The 12,905-nt window shown below is 40.4% G+C and overlaps 1 protein-coding gene across 1 annotated transcript in view; it reads right to left on the reverse strand.

Annotated features, from left to right (window-relative positions):
• Positions 1 to 242: 242 nt before the first annotated feature.
• LOC104004529 (uncharacterized) overlaps positions 243 to 12,905 on the reverse strand; it is a 53,638-nt gene continuing 40,975 nt past the window's right edge. The window contains exon 4 of the transcript XR_010153242.1: positions 243 to 326. The gene's annotated coding sequence lies outside the window, so the exon portion shown is untranslated. The remainder of the gene's footprint in view (positions 327 to 12,905) is intronic.

Consider the following 12,905-nt stretch of genomic DNA (forward strand, 5'->3'; position numbering starts at 1 on the left):
GCTAAAATGAATTCCCCTTCAATCCCAATAACTATGTGCCAAAAGTGCTACTTCTGCTCTAATCATTCTACCTACTGTGAATATCCATGTGTAACTTTTGGCTAGTTCATAAAATAAACTTGAATGGGCATTAATTTTTTCTAATTCTCTTTATCCACCAGCTATATTCTACATCCTACAACTTGCAGACCACACCTGATACAGATGAATCGTTTTTCTGCTCCCTCTCGCAATTCCGTCTGGTATCTGTGATTTATATACGCCCTCCTGCTGCTCTAGGTCCAATCTCTGTGCAGTTGGATGTCTTGGTATTGGTAACTCTTGACCTGGGTAAGCAAGAAACACTGTGAAATTGATGTTTTCTCTTTGAAGTTGACCCTGAAATAGGAGAATCTTTGGGTGGTCCATTCATGTCCATTCATTCCTGTTAACAATGTTAACAAATATTTTCTGGCTTAGGACATTAAAGAAGGAGAATTTTATTTTTTTAATTTTATTTATTCATTTTTCATTATTATTTTTTTGAGACGGAGTCTCTCTGTCCCCCAGGCTGGAGTGCAGTTGTGCAATCTTGGCTCACTACAACCTCTGCCTCCCAGGTTCAAGCGATTTTCCTGCCTCAGCCTCCCAAGTAGCTGGGATTACAGATGCGTGCCACCACACCCGGCTAATGTTTTGTATTTTTAGTACAGACGGGGTTTCACCGTGTTAGCCACAATAGTCTCAATCTCCTGATCTCGTGATCAGCCCCCCTCGGCCTCCCAAAGTGCTGGGATTACAGGTGTGAGCCACCGCGCCCGGCCTAAAGGAACAGAATTTTATTAATTTATCAACTGAGTTTGCATTACAGCAGCTTACAAAGCATTTGCCACTGTTTGAAGTTGCAGTGAGGACAACGTGAAACATCTGATGAAAAACTTTCACAAAACCTGGTCTCTTTCCAACAGCTTAGCTATGTGAGAATAGCTTTTACAACATGACAACCCTAAAAATAAAACCATTTTAAAGTTAAAGCTGTCCTTCCAGTTGCCGTTTCAAATTTTATCCCAAGAACTGAGGTGCCATTCAGTAAAATGCAACTACAGGCTTCTCAGCAGTAAGGCTAAGTACTTGTTTTATGTTTTCTGGTGATGAATTTACTTCTTGTCTTTGAGTTTGCAATGACAACTATAAAAGTGATTGTCAATAGTATTAGTATAATTTAATTTCTAATAGAATGAGTTTTCCAAGTATGTGTTAGTCAGAGCTATGATATTCCTAATAATAGCAGAACTTATTTTGTGCTCTATGATGATGATATTAGTGATCTGTTTTCTCAGCAATATTTTACAGTGCTTCAGACTATTAATACACTAATCTGTGTTTTTGGCTGGGTGCTGTGGCTCACGCCTGTAATCCCAGCATTTTCAGAGCCTGAGACCGGTGGATCACTCAAGCTCAGGTGTTTGAGACAAGCCTGAGCAACATTGTGAAACCCCCTCTTTACTAAAAATACAAAAATTACCTGGGCATGGTGGCGGGTGCCTGTAATCCCAGCTACTTGGGAGGCTAAGGCAGGAGAATCATTTGAACCTGGGAGGCAGAGGTTGCAGTGAGCTGAGATCACACCATTGCACTTCAGCCTGGGCAACAAGAGGGAAACTTCATCTCAAAGGAAAGATAAAGAGTAAATAGTAAGATCGGGCATGGTGGCTCATGCCTGTAATCCTAGCACTTTGGGAGGCTGAGGTGGGCTGATCACCTGAGGTCGGGAGTTCGAGACCAGCCTGACCTACATGGAGGAACCCTGTCTCTACTAAAAATACAAAATTAGCCAGGCTTGTTGGTGCATGCCTGTAATCCCAACTACCTGAGAGGATGAGGTAGGAGAATCGCTTGAACCCAGGAGGTGGAGGTTTCGGTGAGCCAAGATCATGCCATTGCACTCCAGCCTGGGCAACAAGAGTGAAACTGTGTCCAAAATAAAATGAAATAAAATAAATAAAAAATAAATAAATAAAATAAAGAGTGAATAGTATTCCTTTATGTGTGTGTGTGTGTGTGTGTGTACATGTATCACATTTTCTTTATCCATTCATCCAATGCTGGCCTCCTACGTTGCTTCCATATCTTAGCTATTATGAATAATGCTGCAGTGAATATGGTAGTGCAGTTATCTTTTCAGTTTGCTGATTTCAATTCCTTTAGCTATACACCCACAGGAGGGATTGCTGGAACATACAGTAATTCTATTTTTAGTTTCTGATGAATCTCCATATTATTTTCCATAATGGCTGTATTAATTTACATTGGGAAATGTAATTACTTTTGATGCTGTTGGGAATGGACTGGCTTATTCAATAAACCATGTTAGGTACATTAACTAATAGTGTGTAGGAGTTAAGTTATATTTACTGAATTCTTTACATTAAGGTATAGTTAAAGCAGACTGAATAATTAAATGTAAAAATGATCTGGAGAAAACATTTTGTTTTGTTTTGTTTTGTTTTTTTGAGATGGAGTCTCACTCTGTCATCCAGGCTGGAGTGTAGTGGGGCGAGCTCGACTGACTGCAACCTCACTCTCCCAGGTTCAAGTGATACTCCTGCCTCAGTCTCCTGAGTAGCTAAGATTACAGGCATGTGCCACCACACTTGAATAATCATATGTGTTTTAAAATAGGAATAGATATTCTAAGCTAAACTGAAGGGAAATGCTAAGGAAAGAGTGAGATTTGACTTGATGATTATGTGTCTGAATGAATCAGCCAATTAATAAAATGAAAACAGGCCGGGGACAGTGGTACATGCCAGTCATCCCAGCACTTTGGGAGGCCAAGGTGGGCAGATCACTTGAGTCCAAGAGTTTGAGACCAGCCTGAGCAACATATCAAAACCCCATCTCTACAAAAAATACAAAAATTAGCCAGGTGCGGTGGCTCATGCTTGTAGTCCCTGCTACTTGGGAGGCTGAAGTAGGAGGATCACCTGAGCCTGGAGATGTAGAGGCTGCAGTGAGCTGTGATCTTGCTACTGCACATCCAGCTTGGGTGACAGAGTGAGACCCTGTCCCAAAGAACCTAAACTAAAATGAAATGAAAACAAACACAAGATAAAAATTGATGGACTTATTTTAACACATAGCATGATGAACACACATAGATAACAATACTAACCCAATGGGTTTTTGTCAATCAAACTCATGGTCACTAGTCTAAAGGAAACAGGAATAATGACCATAAATTCACAACCATTTACAACATTAGAAATACAAATTATCATCAGATATATCAGACTCACAATTATTTGACCTTTAAAGAATTCATCCTGCTCTCCATAATGAATAAGAAAATATTGGTAACTCTTTTTTCCCTTAACTTAGCCCTTTGTGCTCCTGAATCTCTGAATTTGTGTTTGCATCTTAACACTCTTTTTTTGTAATTATTTTCTGCAACTTTTTTCTCTTCACTTGAGACATCTCCTATATTCTCTTTACACTTTTCCACAAATGACTCAATTTTTTTCATAAGCTTCATTGATGAGTTCCATGTATGTGATGATAGTGTAATGATAAATTATCCATGTGGTGTCCCTCCAGTCCTGTTCATTATTCAAGTGACTCTCCTTGGTTTAGCAACAGGTTAAGAGGTATCTATGACATTTTGTTCAGGTTAAGCAGAAAGAAGGAAACAAAATCTACATTCTCTTTTTCATATTTTAAACACAGCCAACAAATAATTTGGAAGGACCCATGATTAGACAGAGAGGATTTTATGCTCCTTCAAGAGTAATTGAGATTCTTTAATTGTATGGGGGAAAGAGCATATCTCAAGGGGAAGGGAGAAGATATAATATTTGGATGACAGAATCATTAAGTGGCTTTGCACCCTGGCTACAACACTGCACCCAGGAAATATTAGGGTGCAGTGGTGCATGCCTGTAATCCCAGCACTTTAGGAGGCTGAGGTGGGTGGATCACCTGAGGTCAGGAGTTCAAGACCAGCCTGACAAACATGGTGAAACCCCATCTCTACTAAATACAAAAAATTAGCTGGGTGTGGTGGCACAGGCCTCTAATCCCAGCTACTTGGGAGGCTGAGGCAGGAGAATCACTTGAACTTGGGAGGCAGAGGTTGCAGTGAGCTGAGATCACGCCATTGCACACCAGCCTGGGCAACAAGAGCGAAACTCTGTCCCCCCCCCAAAAAAGAAAGAAAGAAAGAAAAATCACTGCCCCACCAACTTTTTCACATAGGATGATTAAGGATTCCAGAGCCCATGCTACCTCTAGGGGCTCCTACCCCTGCCACACCACACATATATCTTGACAGGGCCTGTTACAGAGAAGAAAAGGCCCAGTAAATTCATATCACAGTCATCGCCACATACCCACCAAAAGACTCAAATTAAAATTTTGACAAAATTAAATGTCAAGAAGAATGCGAAGATTTGGGAATTATCAGGCATTGTAAGACTGACCGTTGGTGTGTTAACATTGGGATGAAACCAATAATACCTGGTAAAACTGACGATATGTTTACCCTGTAACCTATGGTTTCACCTCTTGCTTTATACTGTACATAAATGCACACTAATGGTAACCAAATAGAAATACAAACATGTTCACAACAGCATCATTTGTAACTGACAAAAATGAACACAACCCACATGTCCACCAACAATGAAGGGATACACACTGGTGTACTGTATTTTTACTTATTATTTTTTATATTTATTTTATGTATATAAATATAAATTTATATATATATTTTTGAGACAGCATCTTGCTTAGTCACCCAGGTTGGAGTGCAGTGGTGCGATCTCGGCTCACTGTAACCTCTGCTTCCCGGGTTCAAGCAATTCTCCTGTCTCAGCCTCCTGAGTAGCTGGGATTACAGGCATACGCCGCCACTCCCAGCAAATTTTTGTATTTCTAGTAGAGAGGGGGTTTACCCTTGTTGGTAAGGGTGGTCTCAAACTCCTGTCCTGACTCGGACTCCCAAAGTGCTGGGATTACAGGTGGGAGCCACTGGGCCTGGGCTTTTTTTTTTTTTTTTGAGACTGTCACTCTATTGCCCAGGTTGGAGTACAGGGCACAATCTTAGCTCACTGCAACCTCCACCACCTCCCAGGTTCAACTGATTCTCCTGCCTCAGCCTCTCGAATAATTGGGATTACAGGTGCACACCACCACGCCTGGCTAATTTTTTTTTAACAGAATCTCATTCTGTCACCGAGGCTGGAGTGCAGTGGCTCAAACTCGGCTCACTGCAACCTCTGCCTCCCAGATTCAAGTGATTCTTCAGCCTCAGCCTCCCAAGTAGCTGAGACTATAGGCATGTGCCACCACACCCAGCTAATTTTTTGTATTTTTAGTAGAGATGTGGTTTCACCATGTTCGCCAGGATTGTCTCCATCTCCTGACCGTGTGATCTACCTGCCTTGGCCTCCCAAAGTGCTGAGATTACAGTCATTAGCCACAATGTGGCCTAATTTTTGTAGTTTTATTAGAGACGGAGTTTCACCATGTTGGCTAGGGTGGTCTGGAACTCCTTACCTCAAGTGATCTGCCTGCCTTGGCCTCCCAAAGTGCTGGGATTATAGGCATGAGCCATCATGCCTGGCTGGTGTACTGTTTTAATAGAATGCAGAAACAATGCTCACTGTGAATCTTAAATACTTAATATTGAGTAAAAGGGGCCAGATGCACGAGGATACAGACTTTTACTCCAATTATGTAAGAGAAAAACCAGGCAAAATCAGACTTTACTTTAGGCATATAAAAATGCATAATAAGGCCAGGCACTGAGGTCAGGAGTTTGAAACCAGCCTGACCAACATGCAAAACTCCATCTCTACTACAAATACAAAAATTAGCCAGGCATGGTGGCACATGGCCCATGCCTGTAATCCCAGCTACTTGGGAGGTTGAGGCATGAGAATCACTTGAATCCAGGAGGCAGAGATTGCAGTGAGTCAAGATCATGCCACTACTCTCCAGCCTGGGAGACAGAGTGAGGCTCCATCTCCAAAAAAAAAAAAGAAAGAAAATACATAATAAAATTATAAAGAGAACCAAGGAGAGGATGGCAGATACCCACAGGTAATGTGGATATCTGTTGTATCTGTTACTAATAAGGGGAAGGAAGACTTTAGGGTCAGTTAGGGGCATACAGAGGACTTCTCAGTGGTGATAGTGCTCTATTTCTTCACCTGGATAGGTATCACATAGATGTTTCTTTAATAACTGATGTATCCATATCCTTGTTTGTATATTTTAAAATAAGAATGAAATAGAGGAAAGGAAGGTGAATGGAAAGATATTTCTCCATTCATCAAAATTTTAAAGTCATGTTTTTCTTCAGGTTCTTCTCCAAGCTCAGTCTGAAATGGTGAAAGCAGCCAAGTGCGGTGGCTCATGCCTGCAATCTCAGCATTTTGAGAGGCCAAGGTGGATGAATCACCTGAGGTCAGGAGTTCAGACCAGCCTGGCCAACATGGTAAAACCCTGTCTCTACTAAAAATACAAAAATTAGCTGGGTGTGGTGGCAGGCCCCTATAATCCCAGCTACTCGGGAGGCTACAGCGAGCTGAGATCACACCACTTCATACAAAAGAGTGGAACTCTGTTTCAAAACAAAACAACAACAACAATGACAAAAGGAAACAGGAAAACATCCTCAATAATAGAGGACTTATTAAACTAGGGTGCAGCCACTCATACTTTGTCTTGATTTGTAGATTAAGAAAACAATGACCCTCCCCAGGTACTGATTTAGACTGACATTTCTGTGAAAATAGAGAAATACTTATATATGCATAGAACACATATATGTATTTAAAATTGTATATGAGTATGACACATACATACATATTTGTGTGTATGGCAACTGCAACCTTGTACATGAAAATAACTTCTGTGTTCAGCCCTAAAAAAGTACAAGATCTTTCCATTTGCCACAACATGGATGAAACTGGAGGGCATTATACCAAGTGAAGTTGGCCAAACACAGAAAGAAAAATATCGCATGACCTTACTTATATGTGGAATGTTAAAATGATTTTCACATATAAAGGAATAGAAGGCTGGAAGTGGTGGCTCACACCTGTAATTTCAGCACTTTGGGAGGCTGAGGCGGGAAGATTATGAGGTCAGTTGTTCAAGTTCAGCCTGGCTAACACAGTGAAACTCCGACTCTACTAAAAATACAAAAAATTAGCCAGGCGTGGTGGCACATGCCTGTAATCTCAGCTACTCAGGAGGCTGAGGCAGGAGAATCTCTTGAACCAATAAGGCAGAGGTTGCAGTGAGCCGAGATCATGCCACTGCACTCCAGCCTGGGCAACAGAGCAAGACTCTGCCTCAAAAAAAAAAAAAAAAGATAAAGAAAAAAATTATGAAAGTATGCACAACAGAATTAAAATGCTGACTCAAAAGTGAGCACTGAATGACTGGGGTGTATGAGAGAAAAGATTACTTAACATTTTTATACCTATTGAATTGTATCCTATGTATGCATTATAAATTTAAATGTGCAATAATGCAGATAACTGAAATGTGGGTATGCATGGACTAGGACTTTGCATTTCCCATTTGCTCAAATTTCTCATGATTCTAGATGCATATGAATAGAAACACAAAATGTAAGGAGACACAGGACTTCTGATAGCCCTTTCTCCTTTCCACATTTTGAGTCTCTGGCTGTAGTTTACCATATGAGTCCATATGGCTAACGAACAAAATATTTTTCAGTTGGATACCTGTGACCAAGCATTGCAAGTTAAAGATATTTCTGAATCTTGGACCTCTTATTTACAATGAAGCCCAGCCATGCATAATAAAGCAGACAGGAACGTAAAAGATTGCTGCATCGATAATCAATTTCTGGTGAGCAATAATTATAGGTAATATAAAATGAGACAATTATTGCTTTTCATCATATCTTGAAAGAAATTCTATAGTCAATGATTTTGAAAAAAACATGTAAGTTCCCTCTTTTCTTTTCTATAATGAAAAGACATTATCCAGTAGAAGTTCGAGAGTAAAATCTGAAGGCAGCTTATCTGACCTGGCCACATGGTCTTGCCACTTATTAAACATAACTTTCTACACACTAACCTCTCCAGACCTCAGATCTTCAACTCTCTAAAATGGAAACCTAGTAGTATTTACCTCTAGAACTGCAGCTGAACTGAGCATTTTAGGGAAGGAACAAACACACACACAATATATATAATCAGATTATGAACCCAGTGTAGCCCAGAATGCAAAAATTTCTCAGTACTAGAGATTCTCAAGAGAAAAAATAAGATGTAGCCTAACTCAGTGGCCTTTCATGTGGCAAATGAAAAGTGAAAGTCCTTAATGAGAAAGGCATGGGCAGCCAGTGACACCATTCAATGTAGACTCTCAACATCTCTGACAGTCATTACCTGTTGTACCCCGACCTGCTTATATATTGGGGTGGTATCACCTTTTGGTCAAAACATGCATAAACCTTAAGCCTCAGTTAGAAATATTTATGGACAACCAGATAGTCTGTGTTTCCAGTCAAAACTTAGGTAGACCACATTTTATGTGACAGGAGAAGGCACAGTTGATGTCCAGTTAACCCTGAGATCATCTCTGCCTGCAGCTTCCTATCGTCATAGCAAGCTCTTTCCCTGAAGTCCATCATCTGTATCTACCCTTTGCTATATAGGCAGCAAAAATAAGCATCTGAAAAGATGCTCAACACCATATGTCACTAGAGAATTCAAATTAAAACAATGATGAGATACCACTACACATCTATTAGACTGGCTCAAATCCAAATGCTGACACCACCAAATGCTGGTGAGGATGTGGAGCTACAGGAACTCTCATTGATTGTTGCCAGGAATGCAAAATGGTACAGCCACTGTGGAAGGCAGTTTTGCAAATTCCTGCAAAACTAAACATAGGCTTATCATACGATCTGGCAATTGCATTCTTTGGTATATACCCAAATGACTTGAAAACTTATATCCACTCAAATCCTGCACATTAATGTTTACAACAGCTTATACATAACCGACAAAGATTGGAAGTAACCAAGATATCCTACAATAGAGAAATGGATAAACTAACTCTGAAACATTCATACAATGGAATATTCTTCAGGAATGAAAAGAAATGAACTACCAAGGCATGAAAAGACATGGAGGAATCTTAAACATGTATTTCTAAGTGAAAGAAGCCAATACAAAAAGGCCACATAGTGTAGAGTTCCAATTATATGGAATACTAGAAAAGGCAAAACTAGGCAGATGCTATTATAAAAAGTTCAGTGGTGGCCAGGGGCTTGAGTGGAGGGAAGGATGAATAGGTGGAACACAGAAGATTTTTAGGGCAGTGAAACTTTTCTGTGTGACCCTATAATGGTGAATATATGTCCTTAAGCATTTGTCAAAGCCCATAAATGGTAGAACGCAAAGAGTGAATCTTAATATAAGCCATGAACTTAATAATATCAATATTGGCTCATCAGGCATAACAAATGCACCACATTAACAAGATGATAATAGAGAAAGTGTGTGTACTATAGTATGAGGCGGATATTAGAGCTCAATATGCCTTCTGCTCTATTTTTCTGTACACCTACAACTGTTCTAAAAATTAAGTCAATTATTTATTTATTATTTATTTATTTTTTGATATGGAGTCTCACTCTGTCACCCAGACTGGAGTGCAATTGCGCGATCTCGGCTCATGGCAACCTCTGCCTCCCGGGTTCAAGCGATTCTCCTGCCTCAGCCTCCCAAGAAGTTGGGATTACATGCACCCACCACCATGCCTGGCTATTTTTTTGTATTTTTAGTTCAGACAGGGTTTCACTGTGTTAGCCAGGATGGTCTTGATCTGCTGACCTCATGATCCACCCGCCTTGGCCTTCCAAAGTGCTTGGATTACAGGCATGAGCCACCGCACCTGGCCTTATTTATCTTTTTGAGACAGGGTTTAGCTCTGTCACTCAGGCTGGAGTGCAGTGGTGCAATCATGGCTCAATGCAGCCCCAACTTCCAGGGCTCAAGTAACGCTCCCACCTCAGCTTCCTGAGTAGCTGGGACCACAGGTGTGTGCCACCATGCCCAGCACATTTCTTAGACCTCTGAAAAGATGCTCAACACCATATGTCACTAGGGGATTCAAATTAAAACAATGATATCATTACACATCTATTAGACTGGCTTGAATGCAAACACCAACACCAAATGCTGGTGAAGATACGGAGCGACAGGAACTCATCTCTATTTCTGCTGAGAATGCAAAGTGGGACAGCTGCTGTAGAAGGCAGTTTTGCAAGTTCCTGCCAGACTAAACATATGCTTACCATACAATCCGGCGAAAAAATGAAATTTTAAAAATATATTTTATATACTTAAAATATATACATTTAAATAAATATATATTTTATATATATATTTAAAGTATATATATTTTTATTTTTTGTGGAGACAGTCTCTGCAGACTATAGCCTGCAGAATCTATTAATTTTAAAAGCATTTTAAACTCTTGAACAAGAAATTATTTGAAGAGTGAAAAATAAAATGATAGAGTATTGATTGGTAAATTCCAAATGTTGTATATTACATAATTTGGATTAATTTTCAATTCCAAAAAGTGAAACTTTAAAAAATATTTTAAAAATTTCCTAATCCCAAGTCAATCTATGTTCAACACATTTAAGAGCCGATTTCAGAGGAGAGATAAGTGGTCAACATGTTCTTAGGTTTTGACTTTGTTTTCTAACTATTTGTGTTTGTGAATGGTGAATTTTTAGATTTTGTTTCTTTCTTCTTAGGGTATTGACTAATATTTTATTAAGCCAGAGAGACAATAAATTAGAATTATCTGTTTGTCTATTTTATCTGTTATAAATATTTCCTACAAATTCACTTATCTAAAGTTTTTGGTTTATTTAGTCGGGCGGGGTGGCTCACGCCTGTAATCTTAGCACTTTTGGAGGCTGAGGTGGGGGATCACTTGAGGTCAGGAGTTCGAGACCAGCCTGGCCAACATTGCAAAACCCCATGTGCCTACTAAACATACAAAAATGAGTTGGGCGGCTGGGTGTGGTGGCTCACTCCTATAATCCTAGCACTTTGGGAGGCTGAGGTGGGCAGATCACCTCAGGTCAGGAGTAAAGAAACAGAGAGTAAAGAATTTCTGAGACCAAAAATCTGAGAACAGATGCTCAATATATTCATTCAACAAATATTTGTCTCCTTACCATGTGCATGGTACAGTTCTAGGCTCTAGGGATAAATAGCATTGAACAAAATTGACAATATCTCCTGCTCTCATCAAGTTTACATTCCAGTGGACATAATATAAGAACAGAGATGGTTTGTTAAAAAGAAGTCCGAGCATAGTGGCTCATGCCTGTAATCCCAACAATTTGGGAGGCCGAGGCAGGGAGATCACTTGAGGTCAGGAGTTCGAGATCAGCCTGGCCAACATGGTGAAACCCTGTCTCCACTAAAAATATAAAAATTAGCCAGGGCTGAGTGTGGTGGCTCACACCTGTAATCCCAACACTTTGGGAGGCCGAAGTGGTTCTGATCACCTGAGGAAATGAGTTCAAGACCAGCCTGGCCAACATGGTGAAACCCTGTCTCTACTAAAATACAACAACAAAAAAAAAGTTAGCTAGGCGTGATGGCAGATGCCTGTAATCCCAGCTACTTGGGAGGCTGAGGCAGGAGAATCACTTGAACCCGGGAGGCGGAGGTTGCAGTGAGCTGAGATCACACCAATGCACTTCAGCCTGGGTGACAGAGTGAGACTCCATCTCAAAAAAAAAAAAAAGTTTTAAGTGCTATGGAAAAAAAGGCAAGAGGTAAATAGTTTCAATTTCAGATAGGATGATCTCTGACAAGGCAAGAATCATGTTAAGACATGAAGAAAATTAAGACAATGATCCTTACAGGTATGTGGAGGAAGAGCTTGCTTTCTTTTCTTTTCTGCTTTTTTTTTTTTTTTTGACAGAGTTTCACTTTTGTTGCCCAGGCTGCAGTGCAATGGCACCATCTCAGCTCATTGCAACCTCCACCTCCTGGGTTCAAGCGATTCTCCTGCCTCAGATACTCTCCTGAGTGAAAGGTGACCAACAGAGCCATTGAAAATAGTGAGAGTGGCCAGGTGCGGTGGCTCACGCCTGTAATCCCAGGAATTTGGGAGGCCGAGATGTGTGGATCATGAGGTCAGGCATTCGAGACCAGCCTGGCTGAGAGGATGAAACCCCATCTCTAATAAAAATACAAAAATTAGCCAGGCGTGGTGGTGCGCCCCTGTAATCCCAGCTACTCTGGAGGCTGAGGCAGGAGAATCACTTGAATCTGGGAGGTGGATGTTGCAGTGAGCCGAGATCATGCCACTGCCCTCTAGCCTGGGTGACAGAGCAATACTCTGTCTCAAAAAGAAAAAGAAAAAGAAAAGAAAAGAGAAGAAAAAGAAAATGGTGAGAGCACCATGTTTGAAAAGTGATCCAGGCACTGGGGTAAGGGGTGAGTGTCAGCCAAGTCATCAGCTATCAGAAGAGGAAGCCATCAGGTAATATATCAAGTTGATATATTGATAAGGAGCAGGATCTACCTATTATATAACACAGAGATAATTACTCAGATATATAGATTAGAAATAGTTTAGAAAATTTAAACATTTGGTTATTCAGGAAGTAGACCTGGGAGCACTGAAGAAACAGGGTGGGGGGGGTAGACTGCATGGAAAGCTCTTTCTTAGTTTGTGATTTTTCAGTTATTCCCATAGGTTTCTTACATAACATGTAAAATTCAATTAAAGAAGAAACAAGGTTGTGTTCCACTGCACTCCAGCCTGGGCGAAAGAGCGAGACTCTGTCTCAAAAAAAAAAGAAAAGAAAAGAAACAATGTTGTGTTCTGAGGTC

The sequence above is a fragment of the Pan troglodytes genome, chromosome 19, assembly GCF_028858775.2.
Source record: "Pan troglodytes isolate AG18354 chromosome 19, NHGRI_mPanTro3-v2.0_pri, whole genome shotgun sequence".
NCBI lineage: Eukaryota > Metazoa > Chordata > Mammalia > Primates > Hominidae > Pan > Pan troglodytes.